Source organism: Magnolia sinica, chromosome 19 (genome assembly GCF_029962835.1).
Source record: "Magnolia sinica isolate HGM2019 chromosome 19, MsV1, whole genome shotgun sequence".
NCBI lineage: Eukaryota > Viridiplantae > Streptophyta > Magnoliopsida > Magnoliales > Magnoliaceae > Magnolia > Magnolia sinica.
The window spans coordinates 10,355,866-10,382,553 of NC_080591.1; the positions used below are offsets into that span (position 1 = coordinate 10,355,866).

Below are 26,688 nucleotides of genomic sequence, written 5' to 3' on the forward strand. Positions count from 1 at the left end.
TATATATATATATATATATATATATATATATATATATATATATCAAAGGTCGATTAATGATTTGCTCACACAATTAAAATATCGGTTATCATCATATGAACGGAGTGAATTTACGTATAAAGCATGGTGTGGCCCCCACAGAGCTTGGCTGTGTAAAACACCCACTACGGCCTTATTAAATTGACCCATAGCCATTGACGCTGCCTTTTTATGACTTTGGGTCAATGCTCTTACCTGAAACTGAGGTAAGATAAGGGATGTTTATCGTGCGGGCCCCCAAAGAATGTGTGGTAACCTTAGAATCAAACATGCTTACTTGGCAGCTGGGCCACACATGTCATTGACGTATACCTTTCAAAAGTCCATTAAGTCTAGCAAGGGAATATTTCTGCCCATGTGAGTGCCTTAAATGAGAGAAAACTTCTATACTCTGTCAGAGGGTGATGGATCATATGCAGGCACATAGATATTGCGCACTTGGAATACAACAAAGTCAAATTAAACCATTCAAATTATAGGATCTAGCTTAGCTGTACCATGAACATAAAAATAAAAATTTTAAAAAAAAAAAAAAATTTTAATTTTTTTTTTTAAAAGATCGCAATTACTCGGCAATCTCAAATCACTAAAAAAGTGATTTACTATAAATAGTAAACTTACTATTTATAAATAGTCATGATTTCAACTAGATTCATGATTTTTGACCAAAAATAGTAAGGGTCCAATTTGGCCTCACCACGTTGTTCTCCTAAATTTTCTATGCCCTTTTCGTGTTAAGTAAAACTCCTAAGCTTAACGGATCAAGAATTATGATTGAATTAAAACTTATCATAAATAGTAAAAATGAAATTAAAAGGGATTTCGAAGGTTGATATGATGGAATCTCACAAATCTGGTGTGAGAAACCTGACAATGTAGGCTGGTTGGCTAAAGTAGATTCTCCTACCCCAAAATCATATAAGATACGATTGAGTAAGTCATTCCGGGTTTGCAAGATATGTTTATTTTAGGGTTCCGAGGGTCCTTATCACTTCTACCTCCCATCGCATGAAAGTGACCGAGACCCACTCTACATCACTACCTCCAGTGGTGGGGTGTTAATGCAGCTAGATTTGATTGGTGGGACCGCAGGCTGTAAGAGATAGCGTGAGGATGGGGGTGCTCCACACCACAAAATCCGCGTCCATCCCACTTGTGGTGTGACACACGAGGAAATAAAGGGCTTAGATTTGATACTCTGGGAGAGTATAATAGCTCATACACATGGAGTTAGATATTCTCAACATGATATAATTCCAGTTAAACTGTCACACACATGCATGTTGATTGAAAATATTTTTGTGTGAAGGGTCTTGACCGTTCAGATCAAATGGTTAGTATTTATCAGATAGAGATAATATTTGCATACTAGCTTAAGAAATGTACGTTGGACCTAATGAGCAATCTAGTTCAATGGATTTCACTAAGTGTACTGATCCTGATGCAACTAAGAGCACTGTTCTGAAATGCGACTTCTTCCTGCCGGCCAATCAGGAGTACAAGGCGTGGAGCGGTAGTCACCCTGGTTTGACAGGGGGGACAGATTGACCCTGAAGTCTCCTCCGTCATTCGGTAACGACGAACAGAGGAGATTTTGGTTCTATGCTCCTCTGGATCATATCTCTTTTATCTCTAGATTTACCTGAAATATCCTCACATATGGCTTGAAAAGGAATGAAGCAGAGGTCCACATTCAACACACGCACACACACACACACAAAAATATCTTAATAATAGAAAGGTCACAGTTGTCCAATAATTCAAATTTCAGCCTATCTTCAGTATAATCCATCTGACCAACGGTCCTGATTGCGGTACATACTTTCCATATGTTCAGTGCCAACACTTATTGGACTTCTCCAAAGAAAGTTAAATGTCATTATAAATAGAGGGTGGAGGGCTGAAGCTTACTTATTCAATCCATTATCGGAAACAAAGGAAGAGATCATGAATACAAAGGGTTGTATGCTTCTTTGCATTCTCCTCCTTTCCATTCTTCTCATCCCTAGTAAAATATCAGCAAGCCGGATGCTCTACAATTCCCATGTAGGTGAGTATCATGCTGCACATATTCCTCCATTATTCTCTTAAACAAGGACCGCTACAAACTTCTTTTAACCACCACATCATAACAAATGTTGGCTGTGGCCCATGATATCTACGGTTAAATCTCCATACACACATCACAGTGCCTTGTAGAGGGTCCAATCCATGGTTTGCATACTCAAAATATTAGATACAAGTAATAAAGCTTTTTTTTTTCTTTTTTGATATTGTTGCAGATCAACTTGAGGCCAGCCATCAGGAGGATGCAGTCCCCGTCACACCTCTTGATCCGAATAAACCTGCCAATGGTGGTGGTGGACGCGGCCGCCCCTATACTCTTCCATGCACCAAAGTTTACCCTTGCCAACCACCCGGTCCTTAATACATAGAATATCATATAACTATATATATATATATATATATATATATATATATATATATATATATATATATATATATATATATATATATATATATATACACACACACATGTTTAGGCTGTGTTTGGTTGCACCAAATACCATGAAATTAAATAATATTTCATGATTAATCAAGTCTAACTTGGTGAAAAATATCATGAGAGTTATGGTATTTAGTGCAACCAAACTCAACTATAAGCAAATGGTTATTATAATTACATAAGTGAGTTAATTAAAGGAGCTGGATGGATTAGTACGCTACTGAAGCAATTGAGTTGTTGGTTTGAGGATATGGTGTGTTTTTATATTAGCATGGTCTATTTGTGTGAGCCCAAATTCTAAGTTGTTTGGGCCTTCGAGGAGGGCTTTCGATAGTATGTATATGTTTTCAAGAATATAGTTGTATTTGAATCTTGTGAGCATTCCATCTCAAACAATTGCATTTGAATCTTGTGGGCAATCAATCTCTCTCTCTCTCTCTCTCTCTCTCTCTCTCTCTCTCTGTGCTACTCTAAATTTAGCGACGGTTCCATGTTGGCAATAAATGGACCAGACCTCAGTAAGAAGAGTAGTGGAACCTGAGTCCAGGCCCATCATGTTTACTTGGCAGGCTTGAAATTTTTGCCCAGGTTGCAGTGCCTGTTGGATAGTTAAAACCGTTTGATCTAGGTGATTCTTGAAAAACGTCAAGAATCTTATATCTAGTATGAGGCACTGTAGGATGGACTGTCCAGTTTGATAATTGGACCCTTCATTTAATGGATAAGATATTGGTGTGTTTTATATTAGCATGGTCTATTGCTATGAGGCCTAAATTCTATGTTGTTTGGGCCGGCAAGTTGCCTGTAGATGTTTTTAATCTTTCACACTAGTATGTAATTTTGGAAGGAAAAGAAAACAGTTGCAAAACAAACAAATACAAAGGATTTTTATTTTTTTTTCCTTGAAGTAAATGTCAGTTTACCTCTAATCATGTAGGGACGTCCAAGCCAATCATCAACTGGAGCCCACCCTGCTACCAAAATTAAATCTTCAACATTCTTGTGATATGGCCTATCCATGTGGTGGTCCATTATCATTGGTCTTGATCAACCAATGGGTTTGCCACTCGGTCCTAAAATTACCTCGCACTGGTTCCGACCTTAATTTTGAATTGGTCCATTCTATTTATGGCATGAACTATCCTAGCCCAGCCCACTGACACTCTAGTAGGCATGGTTTCTACTACTGCAATGAATCAGATGCCACTTGTCTGAGTTGACTTGAGCTTTTCAGACGATTTACCCATCACAACCCAGCTAGGCACCTGATTAGTTGGTCTGAGTAGTCAAGTTTGTATAATATGTGATAAATGTTATTATCTAATTTAGGAAGCATTTCATATCACGCTAGTAATTCTTATACAGACTCTGTACCTTACCACCCGAGTTATAATTCATGACTCATACACTAAGTGTATATAATTAATTTCACGTATCATATAATTGATAGGAGGCGAAATTTAATGTAGTTTACATTTTCACAACTATAACATCCACATATCCACACAATCACATGTCCATTTCATACCAATTTCATCACATTCACAGCCACATAATGAAATCCTTAAACTAAACTACGTGTACCCATTTGGGACTTTATTTAATTAGAACATTTAATATCGTTCAACAAAATCACAGTCATAAACAATTTTAAACTAAATCTAACATCAATAATTATAAAGAATGAAAACTAATTCCTTTATCAGTCAGTTGCATAAACAAATCATCAATCCAACGTAGCAAGCTCATCTTTCATATATGACCATTGGTCCTGAGTTTCATCTACCAATCCAGCCTCATTCCCTAACATTTGATTTGGATTTATTGTTTCGTTCACCTCTGTATGGTTGTCAATCAACAACGTTAGTTGTCTAGGCTAGTGAGTGAACTCAGCATAGTTCATGCGCAATATAATTTAAAATAAGACAAAGCAACAATTAAATATATGTATGTGAACATTAGTATGCAAAAATGTCATGAAATGCATGTCAAATAGGATGATCGTCTACATGCTTGGGTTGGATATCCGTCAACACACATATGTACCTATCAGGCTTTTACCAAAAGTAGGCATAGGCAAGGCCCTCATCTATTCGGTGAGTAGAGCTCCACTAACGTGAGCATCTGATAATGAATCTAACAGGTAAACCATCCAGAGAGATGCCCCGTGAACTTAGGCACGAGGTGTGCATGCGGTCATCTAAAGTGTGCTTTTAGGAATAGGCATGCAAAAACTCTATGGATGCTTGTAATGCGTGCTCAGTGTATATGCATCGACATACACAATCAGTATATACATCTATCGGTGTGAGATGAAATAATAAATTTATGATTGTAATGATTTACATGTTCACATGTTCAATTCACAATAATAATCATCAGAGCATGAATCAATACAACAAATATCATCTTAGGATGTTAGCACAGCAATATAGTATTTAAATCAACCATGACATTCATAACAACCATAACAACTACATAATCTATGTTAAATGTTCAAGTGCGAGACACGTTAGGATTCACTCACCTATTCTTGGTAGAGTCAAATCTATCAAATAGTCGTACACTTTGGAATCTAGAATCAGAATCCCTATTAAGAGAATTTAACACATTACAAATTCAATTAAGCTACTTCATCAAGTGAAGTCCACCTTTGATAAACCCAAGATATCCCACTAGACTTATTAATCCATTACTCAATTTAAAAATCAACAAGGGATTGTCGATCAATGCAGTCAATCGATCAAGCCATCTTGAGGATCGTCGATCGATCTTCTGATCAATCGACTATAGATCGATGAAATTTGGATTTTAACATCTAACTCTCTGTACAAATTTGGTCACATTCGATCAATTGATCAAAATAGGTCAAATTTAATTTAATTTGCTCACTAAAAATATTTCGTTATTCTCGATTGGCATCCTTGATCGACCAAGATCACTCGAGAAAACCTTCGATCGATTGAACCAAGACTTCAATCAATCATACCATATTATGATTTTTCAACTTTGATCGTTAGACAAAAATCGACATGTTCGATCGACAGAAGTCGGCTAGGTTCTATTACACAATTCTATTTTTAAAAAAATTTAGGGTTTTTCTTCTATCTCCTTGGCTTTTATGGAATCAATCACTTCAAAGATTAGGTTTAGACCATCCAATGATTTCTCCACCGTAAAGTTTAAGGAAACCAATTGATCGCTCGGATCCAAATTATCCGGGACCTACAATCGTTCTACAATATAGACTAATATTATTAATACTTTTCATAGATCGTTGTAGACATTTCAGGAGTCAAATCACTCTAGAATTCGAGGCCCTTATATGGTTTAGCTTTAAGAAATCTTTGATTCGAATCGATCTAAACTAACATAGCTAGATTATTTAAAGTTGATTTTTATGACATGAGATCTCACAAAAAAGTTATCTTATTATCTTCAAAACCTCTCCAAAGATTAAAGCAATGGACGTGAGGTTGATCCTGATGGGGATTTTCTCCTCGTCACTCGAACAGTCGAGTGCCCTGCTCGACCAGTCGAGGGTGGTGCTCGACCAGTCCAGTGATGCTCGACTCAAAGTCCAGCGACTAATTGAGTTTATTCTTCCACGCTGCTCGACCAGTCGAGAACTCTGCTCGACTAGTCAAGGTTACGCAAATTCATGTCCGGATTTTTTGTGGACTGCGTAAATTTGAGGCAGTTTTCGCCATGGTGCAGAAGGGAGTTGCCTAAACTATAAATGGGGGTTCCTAGGGCTTTTCTAAGTAATATAAGAGGGTTTCCTAAAGCTTTACAAGGGTTTGCTAAAGATTTTAGGGCTATCAAAGGTGATTTATTGTGCACTCGACAACTCAGCGCTTCTACGTCCTCGTGATCGATGAGATCTCTCCATTTTTCTATTATTCTCTTATTGTTTATCCGCTCCTGCATGAGTGAAAAAGGTTTGATCCAAGCAGTGTGTGCTTATGATCGGTTGTAACATTCTACTTCATAGTGGATTGTTGATCTGGACAAGGTCCCTTGGTTTTTACCTCTTTGAGGGTTTTTCACGTAAAAATATCTTGTGTCGTGTGGTTTGTGCTTTGATTTATTTCATTGCTTTATTATCCCATAATTCTGGTGTTTTTGGGAGGCTAGATCCTAAAGCTTTGTGCAAGGCCCCCCAATAAAGTGATATTAGAGCATCCAGGTTGGTTGAACGAAGCGGGATCAGTTTTGAATTATGGAAGGTGGCTCATCAAGGATGATCAGTCTCAATGGTTCTAAATAGACAATATCGAAGGCTAAGATGGAAGACTTATTTTATTGTAAAGACTTGTATTCTCCAATTCAAGGCATATCAGCAAAGTCAAAGGATATGACAGATGATGATTGGAAGAAATTGGATCGGAAAGTAGTGAGGTTTATTAGACAATGGTTAGACGATTTCGTATTCCACCATGTGTCTACGAAGACCTTAGTCGCTAACTTATGACTGAAATTGTAAGGGTTGTATGAGAGGAAGACAGCCGACAATAAGATTTTTCTGATAAGACGACTTGTGAATCTCAAGTTCAAAGATGATGGTTTTGTGGCTGAGCACATGAATGAAGTCAGCAATATATTAAACCAGCTCTCCACTATGGAGATGGTCCTGAATAATAAATTACAGGCTTTGTTATTGCTTAATTCATTGTCTAATAGTTGGGAGACATTAGTGTGAGTAACTCCGCATCAAACGAAAATGTGTCCATGGAACAGGTAACTAGTTGTTTCTTCAATGAGGAGACAAGGAGGAAGTCTCAGGGGTCTACTCAGCAAGAGGCCCTTATGACCCAAGAACAGGGGAGAGGAAAGAACAGAAAGGGCGGGAAAGCCCGAGATAAATCAAGAGGCAAGTCGAGTACCAGGAAGGATATTGAATGCTGGAATTGTGGCAAGAAGGATCACTACAAGCATGAATGTCGTAATAAAAAGAACGATAAGAAAGGAAAAAGAAAGAAGAAGGAAAATGATTCAGACTCCACTGCGATTGCTTCTGATGATGATGTTGTAGTTATTCTTTCAGCAGATCACGATATTTGTCTCATGGCTACAAGTCAGGTCACCGACTGGGTGATAGAATCGGGAGCCTCGTTTCATGCAACTCTACGCATGGACTTCTTCACAAGCTACAAGTCAGGTAACTTTGGGACCGTGAAGATGAAAAATTCTGGCGTATCAAAGATCATATGGGTTGGTGATATTTGTGTGAAGACCGATGTAGGCTGCACATTGGTTCTCAAGGATGTGAGGCACATCCCAGACCTTCGCTTCAACTTGATATTGATAGGAATGTTGGATGATGATGGCTATGAAAGCCGATTTGTTGGTGGGCACTGGAAGCTCATCAAGGTTTCGTTAATCGCGGCTAGAGGAAAGAAGTGTTATACCCTTTACAAGACAAGTGTCAGTGTGTGCAAGGGTGGGTTGAACGCAGCGGAAGATTCAGCTATTGACATATGGCACAGGCGTCTAGGCCACATGAGTGAAAAAGGGCTTCAACTACTAGCGAGGAAGCGGCTCCTTCCAAACGTGACAGGTATTCCTCTCAAAACCTGTATTGATTGTTTATCAGGAAAACATCATAGAGTTTCATTTGTTAAATCTTCTTCTCATGTTAATAAAGTGCATGCATTATATTTGATTTAATCTAATGTTTGTAGTCCTATGAGGACAAAAACCTTGGGTGGGTCATTGTATTTTGTCACTTTTATAGATGATGCATCTAAGAGGGTTTGGGTTTATGTTTTGAAATCCAATGATGAAGTCTTTAGTGTGTTTAAATTGTTTCATGTTATGGTCGAAAGAGAGACAGGTAGATCATTGAAGTGCATTGGCAATGACAATGGTGGCGAATAATTGGTGACTTTCATAAGTATTGTAAGTCCCTGGGTATATGGTATGAACAGACGGTTCCTAAGACCCCCCAGCATAATGGTGTGGCTGAGCGAATGTGTAACATCTCGTCTAGCCAGAACAGTGTCCTGAGGCGTCCACGTAGGATTTGCCGCAGGACCGTTTAATTATACTGCTCGTGGTGAGGAACCACAAATAAAATTAATCCAAGGTTAGCCAAATTAAGTGGACCTGACGGGTCATGGCAAGGCCAAGTGCGGGCCGCCAAGCCGGATGGCCGTTTACTCTTAGCAACAGCCCATGCGGGCTACACCGCGACGCGGAAAGGTTAGAAAAATCTAAAAAATTAGGAAACCATAGAACTCACTGGGCTTGTGGACCATCGCGGACCACGAATCCAGTGGACGCCCAGAACTGGGATCTGGCACGTGCCCAATGCACCCCACCAATGCCAGGATTGGAATCTGGCACTTAAAATAAAAACTGAGATTCTAGACTATCCAACCGTCGGATCTCTTCTACATTTTTGGAAAAAGTCTAATAAATTTTCCTACATCCGTCCACAAACTTTGGGACCCGATCGAGGAGCGGTGACCGTTGATCGCAAATCAGACCCGTACGACTAAACCCCAGATCTGATCGTCTCCAAATTTTGCATGGCCCTTCATCGGGCTATGGAGCAGCTATCCTATAAATTTCATGGCCAGAGAGCCACCAGAACAGCTCCAATCACCTGAATGGCCCCCAGAGGGTCATTTAAAGATCGGAACCGTTGACTCAAACCCCATAACCGTTCATCCGTTTGTTTTCAAATTTTATATGGCCCCTCATTGGGCTATAGGACACCTACCCACCAAATTTGGTGGCCAAAGGAGTGTTAGGGCCACCCCAACACCAATAGTGAGTCCTAGTAGGCTATTTTGGGGATTTGAGGAAACTTAAGGCCACTTGGCCCAAGTCTAGGAAATAAACCCTAGCTCTCTCCTCCATAACTTCCTCCATTTTTTTTCCAACAACCAAGCTCTCCCTCATAACTTCCTACCTTCCCCAAATCATCAAACCCTCTCCCTCATCTCCTCCTCCCTTCTCTAACAACAAATCCCCCTCACAAACTCCCACCATCCATCAACCACCAACCTCTCTTATCTCACAATTCCCACCACCATAAATAGAGAGAGAGAGGGAGCAAAGAAAGGGGAAATAGTGGGTGAAGGAGAATAAGGTGGACCCCAAATCAAGGTGGGGCCCAACGAAATCAACCCCATAACCCCCTACGTCTTCTCCAACAAGAACCCATCATCCTCGGATGCCCTTTTCACTCCGTTGATCCTCGAAGTAAGATCCATCACCCATTTTCATTGAAACCCATGAGATTGAGAAGGGATTTGCTTGGATTCTAACATACAAATGGGTTGTAGGGATTCCGGCCGATCAACCCTGAAATCCACCCTCCTAGGTCGATCCCACGCCTTCAACAAATCCGAAGGTGTGGACTATTATTCTTAGGTGGCCTAGCACCAATTTTAGTACGAGCTTAATGATTTTGATTGTTTGGGTGTTATCGTTGAAATTCTAGAGGAACCCTAGGAAGTGTATGTTTGTTGAAATTGTATGGATTTACATGTTTGGCTCTCTCTTGATGTCATTCTTGCCTCTCACCCGATTTTGTGTATGTATGATTACATGAACATGCCCTGTCTGATTTCTCCATGTATTGTGACTCATAGTATGTATGATGTCATTTCTTTTATGCATATGATTTCATAATATGGAGGAAGTGTTTGACTTCCTCATAGACCTACACAACTCACATGCACTTGTTTCATGATAGTGATAGCTTGCTTGTTAAGAATATTTGATTTATATGATTGAGATGCATGAGAACATAATGTTGATATGATAGTAGATAACTTGGACAGTAGTATGTTATGGATATCCAACGCACCATTGGGTTGGTCAAGAACAGGATGAGAGATGGTAGCCTCATTGGTAGGACTATACTATGGTCAGACCTGCGGCTTTGGGCGGGGGTGTTCGGGTAGCTGTAGTTCGACTACATGGGTCCCTTGCGCCCGATGTCACTCATCTCACGTTCACCCGACTCGTGCGGTCTAGCCTACTGTCTAACCAACTTTGTTTGTTAACCCTGGTTGCTCACACCTGTATGGAACCTGGAACACCTTACAATCGTAGGGGCCCACTAATAACCGATTGAAACTAGTCCACAGTCTTGTGAGCCAAGCATGGTGGAAGGGACACTATGTCCAAGCTATCGGCCTACGCTGGGATATTGCGCCTCCCCGTTGTGACCACGAGCAATCCTTTTCTCTTGGCACTCCTCATGTGCTTGAAGTCGGGGATGAGGAACTCGACAGGATTATGGACCGCGGGGTCTCGGCCTCACACGTTCGGGGGTCTTGGCCTCGCAACCAGTTAGGGCATTAATATGTGGGGTGTACTAGAATTTTCAACCTACTAGATGAATGGACTTAATTAATAACTCAGCTAACACAATCGCATTGCATCGCATTAGTTAGGGTGGCGATTCGGCAGTCGAGGTCGCTCTGAGGGAATGTTGTCATACGTGATCGTTAGATGGAGTCGCTCGAGGGAGCGTTGTAGAGAGGGCACGCATTATATCATTTATCATACATGCGCATTAATAAGATTAGTTAGGTGTTTATGTTTGACTATTTTTCATTAAGTCCATATTATAATTGATGCCTGTTATAACTTAAGACTAATGGCACCCACTGAGTTGATCACTCACTCCCACTCTGGGACGGTGTTTTAAAACACTAACTAGACTCGTTCATAGATGCAGGTGACTCAGGGGCAGAGGAGCCTAGTGAGGCGAACTTCGAGGAGGAGGATGAGTCGTCTTGCTTCTAGTTGATGGACGGTTCTCCGCCAGCTTGAGAGGCGGGATTGAGATTGCTGAGTAGTGGGCTAGGCCTTATTTTTGTGGACATAGTATTCTTTTGTTGTTTGAGTGGGCAACGCCCTGTGCGACCCACTATATTTTTGGACCTGTATATATATGATAGAATTCTTTCATTTCCATAGACTTGTGTGGTTGTGCTTCGTGTTCCAGGGAATTCCAAGCTGCGCATTTAAAACCCGATTACACGCATTAATGAAAATCGGTTATAAGTGACACTCGGGAACTCGGGAGTCGAGTATATGCGCACGACCCCCAATTTCCAGGGCATTACAGAATGAATCGCACCATTGTAGAGAGAATCAGATGCATGTTATCCCATGCAAAGTTGCCCAAGACGTTTTAGGGAGAAGCAATACATACGGCAGTGTATTTGATAAACAAGTCTTCATCAGCTCCATTGAATGGAGAAGTACCTGAGAAGGTGTGGATTAGACAAGATCCATCGTACAGTCATCTCAGAGTGTTTGGATGTAGGGCATCTATTCACGTACCAAAGGACGAGAGGTCCAAGCTCGATATGAAGATAAGGCAGTGTGTGTTCTTGGGGTACGGTGATAAAAAGTTCGGTTACAGATTGTGCGATCCGACCGAGAAGAAGCTCGTCAGAGCAGAGATGTGGTTTTCTTTGAAGATCAATGTATAGAAAACATTGGTAAGCTAAAGAAGAACCAGCCTAGTTCAGGTGAGCTAGAGAACATGGATCCGGTTATTCCTCCCTTAGTGCTTAATAAAGGGGGAGTACAGCAAGGTACAGAGGACGAGGGAGTTCCTAAAGAAGATTGACCGGGGGAGCAGCCCCCACTTGATCCACCTGTTGAGTCACAGGTGAGGAGGTCATCTAGGGATAGACAACCATCCAAGAAGTACTCGCTGCATGAGTACATTATGCTTACTGATGGGGAAGAGACAGAAGACTATTCTGAGGCCCTAGCCAACGAGCATAAGGGGGCCAGAGTGGTTGAAAGCTATACAAGAAGAGATGGAATCCTTGCATAAGAACCACACCTATGATATGGTGAAACTGCCTAAGGGTAAGAAAGCTCTGAGTAACAAGTAGGTGTTCAGAAAGAAGATTGAGTAGAAGAATTCACAAACAAGGTTCAAGGCCAGACTTGTAGTGAAAAGGTTCAGTCAGAAGAAAGGCATAGACTTCGAGGAGATATTCTCACCAGTGTGAAGATGACATCCATACGGGTGTTGATTAAGTTAGCGGCTAGCATGGATCTGGAGATAGAGCAGTTAGATGTTAAAACTGTCTTTCTCCATGTGACCTGGAAGAAGAGATCTACACACATCAACCAGAGGGGTTCAAAGTCAAGGGCAAAGAGCATATGGTGTGTAGGCTGAAGAAGAGCTTGTATGGGTTGAAACAAGCTCCACGAAAATGGTACAAGAAGTTCGACTCATTCATGTTAAAGCATAGGTATAACAGACGGAGTCGGACCACTGTGTTCACGCGCAAGTTCTCAGATGGTGATTTCTTAGTTCTCCTGTTATTCGTTGATGATATACTCATCATGGGAAAAGACATCAAAAAGATTAACAAGCTGAAAAAGGAGTTGGGCAAGTCGTTCGCGATAAAAGACTTAGGCCCGGCTAAGCAGATCCTAGAAATAGAGATAACTCGTGACAGAAGCAGCATGAAGCTTTGGCTGTCATGAGAGCGGTATATTGATAAAGTCCTAAAGCGGTTCAATATGAATGCAGTGAAGCAGGTCAGTACTCCACTGGATGGTCACTTCAAATTGAGTGATAGACAGTGTCCCAAGACGAAGGCAAAGGTGAATGAGATGCAGAAGATACCCTACGCGTCAGCGTTAGGAAGTTTGATGTATTTTATGATGTATACGCGCCCAAACATAGCATATGCAGTTGGTGTAGTCAACAGGTATCTTGTCAATCCTGGCAAAGAGCATTAGGCAGCGGTGAAGTAGATACTGGGGTACCTAAGAGGCTCATCTAGGTTAAGCTTATGCTATGGTGACGAAAAACCTGTGTTAGGGGGATACACAGATGCAGATATAGCAGGTGACATAGACTCCAGGAAGTCTATATCGGGGTTCATATTCACGTTTGCAGGGGGAGCGATCTCTTGGCAAAGCAAGCTACAGAAGGTTGTAGCATTGTCGACGACAGAGGCCAAGTACATTGCAGTCACAAAGGCATGTAAAGAAATACTTTGGATGAAGAGGTTCCTATAGGAACTTAACCTAAAGCAGGAACAGCACGTGGTCTATTGTTATAGTTAAAGTGATATACACTTGAGCAAGAATCCAAGTTAGTACTCCAAGTCGAAGCACATAGAGATTCGGTATCACTGAATCAGGGATACTTTGGAACAGAAGGTGTTACAGCTTGAGAAAGTCCACACGGACAATAATGGGTCAGACATGATGACCAAGGCTTTGCTCAAGGGCAAGTTTGAGGTTTGTAGAAACCGGGCTGGCTTGAAGAAGGTGAATTCCTCCTGAGTCGAAAAGGGAAAGATTTAATGGGGATTTTCTCCTCGTCGCTCGACCGGTCGAGTGCCCTGCTCAACCAGTCGAGGGTGGTACTCGACCAGTCGAGTGGTGCTCGACTCAAAGTCCAGCGACCAATTGAGTTTATTTTTTCGCACTGCTCAACCAGATGAGGAGTCTGCTTGACCGGTCAAGGCGGAGCCTCGATCAGTCGAGGTTACGCAGATTCATGTCCGGATTTTGTATGGACTACTTAAATTTGAGGCAGTTTTCGCCATGGTGCGGAAGGGAGTTGCCTAAACTATAAATAGGGGTTCCTAGGGCTTTTCTAAGTAATGGAAGAGGGTTTCCTAAAGCTTTATAAGGGTTTGCTAAAGGGTTTAGGGCTATTAAAGGTGTGAGAGAGAGAGAGAGAGAGAAAGAGAGAGAGGAAGCTTATGGAAGGGAGGTTATGCTCATATAAGTGATCTATTGTGCACTCGACATCTCAACGCTTCTACGTCCACATGATCGATAAGATCTCTCCGTTTTTCTATTATTCTCTTATTGTTTATCCGTTCCAGCGTGAGTGAAGAAGGTTTCATCCAAGCAGCGTGTGCTTGTAATCAGTTGTAACGTTCTACTTCATAGTAGATTGTTAATCTAGACGAGGTCCCATAGTTTTTACCTCTTTGAGGGTTTTCCACGTAAAAATCTCTTGTGTCATGTGGTTTGTGCTTTGATTTATTTCATTGCTTTATTATTCCATAGTTCTGGTGTTTTTGGGAGGCTAGATCCTAAAGCTTTGTGCAACAACCCCCAACAGATCCACCTCGTTCATTACTCAAATCTATGAATTTTATATGAAAATTTAAAAAAATAATAATAATAAGGAAAACGATAGAAACCTTACCGATAGAAGCTTCTCCCCCACAGGCCTACTCTCTCTTTCTTTCACCTGTTCTTAAGTTTTAGGGTTTCTGCATCTAGAAGATTCCTCTAAGTTTTATAATTTTTCATAAAAAGTTAATTATTGTGGTATTAGGAATCAATCCACCAACATATCCTTCCACCAAGAATACCTCTACCAGTTAGGCTAAGTGCTTAGTTTTGTTAATAATGACAAATTTAAATTATTAATTTTGATTAGTCTAGTTCTTATATGATTCAAAAATTTAGGGTTGTTACATTCTATCCTCCTAAGATAAAATTTTCATTCTCGAAATTTACTTAATTTACTCATCAAACAAATTAGGGTACTTGTAATGCCCTGAATTTTTGTCAACTTGAGAATTAGATGTCCTTGGAGATTACCTTTGATTCCTCAATGTTAGTACATGTCTGCGTGTCTATTCACTCGTGTTTAGAACTAAAATGAGTGATTTTAGGTCCACCAAAACCGTCCGACCGAGTAAAAGTTTTGAATTTTTGGGAATATAGACAGTAACACATGGTGCCACCGTGAAAATTTGGACAATGGTCAACGGTGCCACCATCAAACTCACGGTGCCATCATCATCATTTGTACAGCAATGTACAACAAGTGACAACTTATGTATGCTAACTTTAAAAATATGTATATTTTTATACAACTTTGATTGAGATGATTTAAAGTCAAATTGAATCTTGATGAGTTTAGTATCATAGAAAAATAAACAAAAAATAAAACACAAACTAAAATGAGATTAATTTTAGGATGTTTTGAAAACTATGTAGAAAATCATTGATTTTAAACAACTGGTACTTCTAGAATTTTTATAATTTTTTTGGAACTCAAAAATGGAATGAAATTTGGTGAGGTAAAAGTAGACTTGATGATGAATTATCAAAATAATTATAAAAATAATTAAGTAATTAAAAGTGTCAAAAATGTTACAAGCAATAGACTTGTTAAAACTGAAAATTTCTTCAATTGCAAATCATCAATGAACCGAACATATCTTTTATCTTATAGTATTAGTATTCAATGTCTTCTTAGTAATTTCTTTTAATCATGCCATGAATCATCATGTGTGATTAAATTAGGATTTTTTGTGTATATTTTACTATTCCAAATAATTTTCCGTTTAGTCAAATTAGGACTCTTGATTAAGGTGATTAGAGTCAAATCGCTATTTTTGTTAATTGTTAAAAGGTCATGCTGTGAACTTAACTGATATAAACCTTAGTTGTCACCCATAAAAAATATCGTGACCCAATTCATAATAGAAATGTCCTAATTAACCAAATTTACTTTAGACCGATCATTGGTGGGTTACTAAACTTAAAACTATAAGAAGATGTTCGTCTTAACGGGATTAACGTCCATCGTGGGACATCAAGCCGAGATCGTATCTCAAATTGCTTAACTTAGACTCGTAAGGTCAGTGCGTAAGATGTGTAGATGTTCCTGAAATAAAGTAGAATCTTAAGTTAATTATACGTATACAATCTTTATTAAAGTTGTGGCCTTTGTACCATTACATTGTGATCAAATTTAGGGCATCAATCTAAGTTAATATTCTATACACATCCATATAGCCACGACCCCGATCAATGATCGATGACCGTCAAACTAACTTATAATCATCCATGTCAATCGGTACATCCAAATAATGAGTCGATTATATCCATACATAAATCATCACTAGGGTCGAATATCCTACAACATAGATTGACCCGTATATCTTCGTTTAGACTCCAAAAGCTAGACCTAACCTCTCATAGGGTTATAATATTGAACACCTAGTCATTAGGGCCAATTAAGCCACTTTTGACTCTATAAATAACATACATGGGTAGCCCTTTTGCTCTGTACGAATTGACCTAGCAAGAGTGCAAGAGAGAAATAGATAAAGAACGAGAGAGTGAATAAAACTGGGGGGTTTTCGATTAAAAAAATGTATAGTGAAGCTAGAAGAAAGTCCGGATTGTTGTAATTAAACTTTGTATTGAATTTATTTTAATGAAACTTGATTTGTTGTTATGTGATTTTTATAGAATTGTGACGGTGAATACTTAAATTATAAATCATGGAATACGAAGTCTAGTCCATCCAACCCAGGTGCTGAATTTTGGTATGTGACATGTGTAGACTAAGATGAATGGTGAGATAGTTGTACGATTGAGATGAATGGTTGAGAAAGATAGCTGAGATAGACGGTTGAAATGGACGGTTGGGTTTGAGGTAGAACCTGCAAGAGCTATTTATTCTCTCCTTAGGTATCTCTCTTCTAACCAAGTCTTTTTATCTCAAGGGCTTTCTTTGAAACGAGGGGGTGGGCCTTTATTTATAGAGATTGGCTTGACAATCTTAGTAAATTCTAACAATTTGGAGGGCACATAGCATGATCTAAGTGATTGGAGGACACGTGGATGAAATGAACATTTTATCTTAGGGTGGAAATCGTATTGCTGCCCTACTAGTTATTTTTCCAAACTGCTATCCTAAAGATCTTAGGAGAGATCTCAAGTTCTGTTCAGACTTGCAAAGATTAAGGCTTTGATGCAATTCCCGCTTATTCACAGCTTTTGCATTTTACGTCACAGCGACACTTGGGCCCTCATTAGTTGCATGGGCTTGCTGGAATAGGCCTAGCTAGCGGCCCTGTTGCCACCAACGCCCGCAGTAAATCCACGACGGTCCACTATCCGTGATAAGTGGCCTGGGTGATGGTACAGGGCACCCCAATCACAATTTGTATTCCCAATTACACACAAAACCTATCGGCTCAGTTGGACCATTGGACCTTGTTGTGGTTTTAGAGTTTTATGGGTTGGTTAGATTATATTCCTAAGGGATTTTCATATTCATAAGTCATCTCATATGGTCCAAGATAAGGTGCGTCATGCTAGGGTGGAGTGTCTACAAGTCCGGAAAATAAAGTAGATCCAATCTCAAGTGGACCGCACGGTATGAATTGAATGTCCATCGTTAAAAACTTCTTAGAGCCTTAAAAATTTTAGATCAAGCTGATATCTGTGTTTTCTCTTTATCCTTGCTGACCGTGGAGCTGACCTTGAGCCAAGTTGTCCATAATTAAGTATTTTCCCCTCATTTTAGGGCATTGTCCAAAAAATCAAGCAGATCCAAATCGCAAGTAGACCACACGGTAAAGATTGAATGTCCGCCATTAAAAGCATTTTAGGGCTACAAAAGTTTTAAATCAAGCTGATATTTGTGTTTTCCCTTGATCCAAGATCATGTGACCTTATTAACATGTTGTTGATTGTCAGGCTCACTTTGACCTATGTATTGTATATCCACGTTATCCATCAGTTTTTCCAGCTCATTTTTAGGGCATGGTCCAAAAATTGAAGTAGATCCAAATCTCAAATGAACCACATACTAGAGATTGAATGTCCACCATTAAAAACTTTTCGAGGCCACAAAAGTGTTGGATCAAGCTGACATTTGTGTTTTCGTTCTCAGGTCTGTGTGACCTTATCAGAAGGTTGGATAGCGGTGAGCCTTAGGAATTTTTTAATGGTGGCCATTCAATGATCACTATTTCTTGTGGCTCACCTAGGAATTTTTTAATGGTGGCCATTCAATGATCACTATTTCTTGTGGTGTAGTCCACTCTAAGATTTGGATCTCTTTTTTTTATATGCTATGCCTTAAAATGAGCTGAAAAAAAAAAAAAAAAAACTGATAGATGGTATGCAACACACATCAAGGTAAGCCCCATGGTCAGGGAAACAACTACTACGTACGGCCTTATTAGATTGACCCATGGTCATTGACGCTGCCTTTTTATGACTTTGGGTCAATGCTCTTATCTGAAACTGCAGTAAGATACAGGATGTTTATCGCGTGGGCCCGCAAAGAACGTGTGGTAACCTCAGAATCAAACATGCGTACTTGGCAGGTGGGCCACACATGTCATTGACGCGTACCTTTCAAAAGTCTAACTGAGTCTAGCGAGGGAATATTCCTGCCGTGTGAGTCCCTTAAAACGAGAAAAAAAAACTTCTATACTCTCGCAGAGCGTGATGAATCATATGCAGGCACTTAGATACTGCACACTTGGAATAAACAAAGTCAAATTAAACCATTCAAATTATAGGATGTAGCTAGGATGTACTATGAACAAAAAAAAAATCGAAATTACTTGGCAATCTGATGGTGAAAATTGAAAAATATCCGATGGTCTTATTTCACCAAACAAGTTACCACCAATCAAAGGTTAGGATTGTTCATCCAATCCGATATTTGGACTCTTAACCTAGAGATATTGCTTCTACAATTTAGTCCGTGTATTTGGAGTTTATATACGCCACATACACCATTTTCAAGTGCCTAGGTATCAAGGGTCACAAGCCACCAGATACTTAGCCACATGCACTATTTTTAAGTGCCTAGGTATCAAGGGTCACAAACCACCAGATTATCCAAATAACTACAAGTCTATCGATGAAGAATTGGAGAATTTTTCAATGATTTTCTTTTATATATATATATATATATATATATATGATCTCTTGCGCGCGTGTGCACCTTTGCACACGTGTCATGGACCTCTAATCCAAATGGTCTAATGTCTGGTAGGCCATAGCAAAGAGAGAAGCAAATCAAGGGAGGAAATTGTTTTCTTTTTTCATGAACCGGCAAAGATTTGAATCAAAGTAAAACTTGAGGGTTTCATGTGGTGCGGCATCACGTGGACCATTCAGATTTTGGACTCAAATCACGTGTAATGAGTTGTCAAAAAGTTCTCACGAGAGCTTGTGCAGACTGGTACATAGCTAACCATCTCGCTATGTACATGTGTGTATGGGAAATGCTTACATGCGTGGAGCTAATGGGAACTTCCCATGAGGTCGAGCTGTGTGGGCTAGCTCCACCATGATGCATGCCGAACATCAACACCGTGAATTTGATGGTTCCCCTTTAAATGATGGGATATCCCAAAAATCAGCCGTACAAGAAACTCAGGTGGTCCATACCATCTAAAATAATGTGAAGATATGTCTAAAACATATAAAAGCACTTGGTGGGGCCCGCCTAAAATTTGGATGCATTTGAAACTTGGTATGACCCATCGTCCAAGTGGGACACACATAATAGATGGGCTGGATTTGTGAACCACATCTTGGTGGGCCCAAAATATGATTTTGAATGTTTTAATGGGAGGATAACCCCTCTCAACTTTTGTATGTAGTGTAGCCCACACAAGTCATGGATTGACTTGATTTTTAAGCAAGAGGCCCACCATGGAATGTTGTATTTGACTGATGGGGTAGATGTTCGACACACATCATGGTGGGGCCCACACAGCTTGACCTCATGGGAAGTTCCCATGAGCTCGACGGCATAGAACCTTCTCCCTATATATATATATATATATATATATATATATATATATATATATATATATATATATATATATATATAGAGAGAGAGAGAGAGAGAGAGAGAGAAAGTCCCTGTCTCCTGCGCACAAGGCTGCGCGGAGCTTTCATGCGAGCATTCATGTGAGCTGTTAGATTACACTCACGGCTGCGATTCAACAGCATTGAGAATAAGATAGTCTCGAAAATTATGACTCACGCTGAGACTCCTCGCGCTCACGAGAATGGCATGATGCATGCGGTTAGGTAGCTATTGGACGATGCTCTATGAGCAGATCATGATGTATGTGTTTTATCCATGTCGTTCATCTAATTTTTCATATCATTTTAGAACATTAGCAAAAAAAAAAAAAAAAAGGTAGATTCAAATCTCAAATGGACCACACCACAGGAAAACGGTTCTAATTAAACACCCATCGTTAAAAACTTCCAAGGGTCCACTGTAGGTTTATTTGCCATCCAATCTGTTCGTTAAGTCACAAAGACTTGGATGATAAGAAAACAAAAATATCAATTTCATCTAAAACTTGTGGCCCTTAAGAAGTTTTTAACCGTTAGCGTTGAATCACCATTGTTTCTTGTGGTGTGGTCCATTTGAGATTCGGATATACCTCATTTTTAGGTCACGCCCTAAAATAAGCATTCAAAATGAATGGACGGCATGGATTAAACACGTACATCATGATGGGGCCCACAGAGTACCCTTTAGTAGCCATCTGGTGACGCTGCCTCATAAGGCAATCTGTGTCCTCTGGATGCATGGGTACCATCCCCATCACGACGAAAGCTTATTACGTAGTGAGTAACCAAGTACGCTTACCGTACTAAGTAAACTTTGTGGGGCCCACTATAATTTACCTATTTTATCCACTCCGTTCTTTCGATTTACTAAATAAGATTACACAGAAATGGATGAACGCAAATATCAACTTGAGCCAAAACTTCTCTGGCCGAAAGAATTTTTCAAAGGCGGACATTCAATTTACACTATTTCCCATGGTGTGCTCCACTTGAGCCTTGGATATGCTTCAATTTTGGGTTTAACCTATAAAATGAGCTGGAAAAATGGATGGACAGCGTGGATAAACCACACACATTCATGCTGGGCCCAACATAGTTTTGCTCAACATGATAAAAGTCTACTCTTAACTCAGTATGCAATTTGATTTCACCATGACCGAGCTAAAGACAGGCGGTTCTAGTGGTGCCTCTTTGGGGCCCACTATAATCTATATGTTTTATCCACCCCGTTCATATTTTTGGACAAATTATTTTAGTGCATGAGCCCAAAAATGAGACACATAGAACGCTCAAGTGGACCACACCACATGATGCATGACCACACGCAATGGGGCCCACCGTGATCTATGTATTCTATCCACTTAGTACATCCATTTTAACAGATAATTTTAGGGCTTGAGACCAAAAATAAAGTATATCCAAACCTCAAGTGGACCACATCACAGGAAATAGTGCGAATTAAATGAATACCATTGAAAAATACTTGGGGGCCATAGAAGTTATGTATCAAGCTAATATTTATATTTTTCTCTTCATTCATATCTGTGTGATCTTATGAATAGGTTGGATGACAAATAAACATTATCGTGGGCCCTAGAAAGGTTTCAACAGTGGAAATCATTATTTCCATTGTTTCCTGTGGTATGGTCCACTTCAGCTTTGAATATGCTTCAATTTTGGGCTCAACCCTTGAAATGAGATTTAAAAAACGGATGGACGGCGTGGATAAACCAAATACATTTACAGTGGTCCCAACAGAGTCTACTTAGAATGATAAAAGCGTCCTGAGTAACTCCGTAGGCAATCTAATTTCATGGTGTGTGCGAAGGAAGCGGATTGGCTGGTGTACCACACACCACCGATGTGGCTGGTGTGTTGACATCACCAAGTTATGTGGGTCCCATCATGAGGTATGAGTTATATCCAAACCGTCCGTCCACTTGGTGATCTACTCTTAATACTTAAGCCGAAAAATAAGACAGATCCAAAAACTAAGTGGACAACATTGTAAAAAACAATGGGGGATTGAATGCCTGCCATTGAAACCCTTTTTGGGGTCACAGAAATCATGGATTAATATGATATTTATTTTTCTCTTCATCCAGGTCTGTGTGACCTGATGAACAAATTGGACGGAAAGTAAATGTTACGGTGGGCCCTACAAAAGTTTTAAGGATGAGAATCATTGGCCCACTATTAAAAACTTCTTGAGGGCCACAAGTTTTGGATGAATTGGATATTTTTATTTTCTCATCATCCATGTCTGTGTGACTTAACAAACAGGTTGGATGGCAAATAAACATTATAGTGGGCCATAGGAAGTTTTTGACGATGGTGTGCAATCACAACTGTTTTCCTACAGTGAGGTCCATTTGAGATTTGGATCTACTTTGTTTTTGGGCTCATGCTTGAAAATGATCTGAAAAATTAGATGAACGGTATGGATAAAACAGGTACATCATGATCGAATCAAAGAGCACCGTCCAATAGCTTTCGAGCTACGTACGGCATGCAATCCTCATGAGAGTGCGAAAGTATTGTCACGAGTCATTATTTTGGAGGCTCTCTTGTTCTCACGGCTGATGAATCCCAGCCGTGAGTATAATCTAACAGCTCATATGAAAAGCTCGCATAAAATCTCCATGCAGCCTTGTTCGTAGGAGACCATTTCTTTGTGTGTGTGTGTGTGTGTAGAGAGAGAGAGAGAGTGCCATGCTCACCTGCACACCTACTCACATGTGTCTAATCTAAACGGTCCATGAGATACGGAATCCCATGAAACCCTAAGGGACAAATTTTCACCCTAATCTAAAATTCTGGTGGGCCATACCAAAGAGAAATGCAAATCAAGGGAGGAAACTGTTTTCATTTTTCATGGATGACCGGAGCTTTGGATCAAAGTAAAATATTGGGCCTAGGGTGTTTCATGAGGTGCTGCTTCACGTGGACCGTTCAAATTTTGAAGTCAAATCACTATAACTTATATAAGTTGTTTAAGAGCAATGGATCATTAATCTGTTTTTTTTATTATGCCAAAAATATCTTGAAAGTCCACATGTGGCTCCAAAAGGAATAAAGCAGTGGTCCATAATCGACCCAAAAGGGTCATAACGACTGAAAGTAAGAGTTGTCCAACAATACAAATTTCAGCTTATCTTCAAGTATGGACTATCAGACCAAAGGTCCTTATCAGTGGGTCCTTAGTCTTGCTCGGGTGGTAGACTCTCAGCAGTTTCAACTCCTGGTCAAGGGTTCGAGTACCCATAGGTGGTGAAATTCCACTAGTGTGAGTGTGTGGGGTGTTGGAATATTTGGTTGAATTAAATAGACTATTAAAAATCGAGAACCAAAACAGGAAAATAAAATTTTGAGAAAGAAGAACTTATTGAATTGAGTCGAGGCGTGACTGAGTCACTCGGCTTGAAATCGAATTTGCTCCCCTTGGACAGCGTCCCAAGTGCAACAGGTTTCCAAAGCAATCGACCTCCAGGATACAACGACTATGACGCGGTCCCAGCGGTGCACTCACTGTACACGGGCTCGAACCACTTGCAGTTTAATCCGAAAGTGCTGAGTTGACTCAGCGATAAACTCAGTAAAATTCTTAAAATCGTATCAGAGAGAGTTTTATAAGAGAGATAATAATTTCGTATATGTTAAAACTGGAATCGGTAGTCTTTATATAGACTCTGAAGTGGTGTATAAACACCCTTTACAAAAGGTTAGGTCCGTTGGGTTTAAACCCAACAGGTGCGACCAATCAGAAGGGATGCATCTCTCTGGTTTAAAACGAAAAGGCACAAGTACGAGTACACTCTCACAAATAAAGTCCCGCGAGTACCCATACACACACACCCACGAGTGTACACCCGCACCCGCACCCACACCCACGCCCACGGACTCAGCTCGGCACGGCTCGGCGCGCGTGTGTGTGGTCAATAGCATAGATTAGAGCTATTGGCATAGCCCCCCACAGGACCAAATTCACATGCCCCCTGAAAGGGGCTCAAGCCCTAGGCAAAAAGACTATCTTATATACAAGATAGTTTACTTTGTCAAATCCGATGTGGGACAAAACCCACAACACAAAAGTACCAAAACTTTTCAAATGTGGAGGGAAATCACCAAAAATTTGAAAATTCAAATTTTAATATTATTTTAAAACAAAATATAACATGGGGTGTGTGTGCGTGTGTAAAAATTTATGAAAAAAAAGGTCCTTATCAGTGTACATACTTTCCATGCGTGCAGTACAAGGCAACACTCACTGAACTTCTTGGAAGCAAGGTTACTATGTGAAGTGAAAAGACTTTAAAAGAAAAAACAAAAACAAAAAACAAAACAAAGTAGAAGCAATTTCCAGGAAATTTCAAGAAAGAGAAAAACCAATCTCTCAATACTCTATCTAAGAGGATTATAAATAGCCTCTGCTCGTTCAAAAACATGGCATACAAAAGAAGAGATGGCTACAAAGGGATGTATGCTTCTATGCATCCTCTTCCTTTCCACTCTTCTCATCCCAACTGAGATATCAGCTCGCCAAATCGTCCAACATTTCCTTACTCGTGAGTATCACATTGCAATTTCTCTTTCATTAGCATCTTATTTATAAGACTATCATATTTCATTAAAAATCCACTCAACACACGTGGCACGTGCGCATGGACCCCAAATCATGATATATAGATGGGCCAAGGCCAAGAAAAAGCAGCAAACAGATGATCCTAACCATCAGAACAATGCTAAACTTTCCACTAAACAAAGTCCATTTACAAGCCACAAGTGGGAGATTTATGAACTCCCCACCGTATCAATGGTCCGATTTACCCGCACACATCACATCGCATTTCCATGGTTTCAATACTCAATCTAAGCCACATTAGCATTTGTAAACATTACTTCCAACTAATTGAGTTGTACTTTTCCAGCAGAGCACCATCAGATTGCTTATCCCGCACTCAACAGCACTAAACCTGCCCCGAGCGGAACTCCTGCTGGTCAGCCGTATCGACGTAAATGCAAATCGAAGTACAATTGCCGTCAGACCCCTCCTTAATTGCCTTCGGACCCCTCCTGAATACAAGCAGTATCATATCTATATATAGAAGATTGTATGGTGTTTCTGTTCTGAATGGACTTTTTATACGAGGCCCGAATTATGTATTTTGCTTTCAATCACAAGTACTAAAGAATAAAATTGTATTAATATATCTTCGATAATGTTTGGATTTCAATTTCTTATATTCATTCCCTTTCTTTTTCTTTTACATTGTTAAGGTCAAAATCCGGGCCACCATCCACCCCGTGTGGGGAACCCTCGACGAACTCTGACACAAAAGGTGAGCAAATGAGACCCTAGCTAAGCCGAGGGACCCTCCGATGCCTAAGTTAGGTCAAAGGAATCCGGGTCTAAGTTGAAAGGTACAGGGTGAGTACAGGATTTTACGTACTTGTAGCAATGGGGTCTTGACGTATTTATACCTGACTGTCGGATGGTCTGAGTCCGTTAATCTCGGCACGATTCACTCAATCAGAAGGATTTTTAGATCGTGGGGATATCGTACGCAATTCAAGGATTGTGTAGGATATTATGCACATCGTGCATATCGGCGAGCGAAGTAACCGACCACGTCCACTTATGGTAGTTTCTAAGTTTAGCTCATGGAACGCCCACTTCAGGATCTGGCCTCGGCTCGATCCTTCTAACAGATAAGGTCTCAATCAGAGTGGTTACAGACCTTCGTAGGACAGTGGCCGTATTTACAATCCGAGCCGAGCTGATGACCTTGGCGTCTTGCCAGTCGGACGTTCTGAACGGCTTTTTCAATAGGTCCGAGGTGAAGTGTCAGGCCTATTCTATCGAGTTGGGTTTTCTCCTATTTTGGTCTTAGATCATCTCGAACTGAATCGGTCATTGGTCTCAGAGCCGAAGCAACTGAGGCTCATCGGTGAATCCTTCAGTTGTGGGCACCACATAGGGTGGTCGTCTGTCAGATCCGGTCAGCATGACGTCGGCCCTCAGAATTATAAGGGGCTCGGATCTTCCCATAACAGAAGCCCCTTACTCTTCGAGGTCGGCTACGGACTCGAAGAGTAAGCGCACGGAAGATCAACCGCCTCATCTGCTGAACCTTCTGCGTATGCCGATATTAGTATGATTCTGGAAGTCTGAAGCGTTGCGCTCTCAAGGTTTCCCACCCATGGTTCAATCATTCGGCGGGCGCATGGCAACGGTTAGGATTTCGAATCGTCGTATGCCTATGACCTATTGCCACATATGCCCTGATTAGTGTTTCAAATAAAGCCTTCCTTACTCGAGCGTCGTTTCGTTTATCCGGTGCACGCCGCTCGATGTCAGAGGCGTACTGCCTGACAGAGCCCGAGCCAATAGTGTGCGGCCACGTGAGCTCCGAAGTCGGCTCACGATGATTCGAATGTGGCCATCATTTCTTGTCATTAATGTAAGGATTTGACAAGGTCTATATAAGCCTCCTTCGAAGACCTCTGTTTACTTCCGCGCTTTGTATTTG

At 40.4% G+C, this 26,688-nt stretch overlaps 1 long non-coding RNA gene across 2 annotated transcripts; it reads left to right on the forward strand.

Annotated features, from left to right (window-relative positions):
- Window positions 1-24,477: 24,477 nt before the first annotated feature.
- On the forward strand, window positions 24,478-25,392 carry LOC131234515 (uncharacterized). 2 transcript variants are annotated; one of them, XR_009165734.1, is made up of 2 exons: window positions 24,478-24,723; window positions 25,087-25,392. It is a non-coding gene; the product is annotated as an uncharacterized LOC131234515 (long non-coding RNA). The 2 variants fall into 2 exon arrangements; XR_009165733.1 differs by having other exon boundaries at window positions 25,090-25,392.
- The last annotated feature ends 1,296 nt before the right edge of the window (window positions 25,393-26,688 follow it).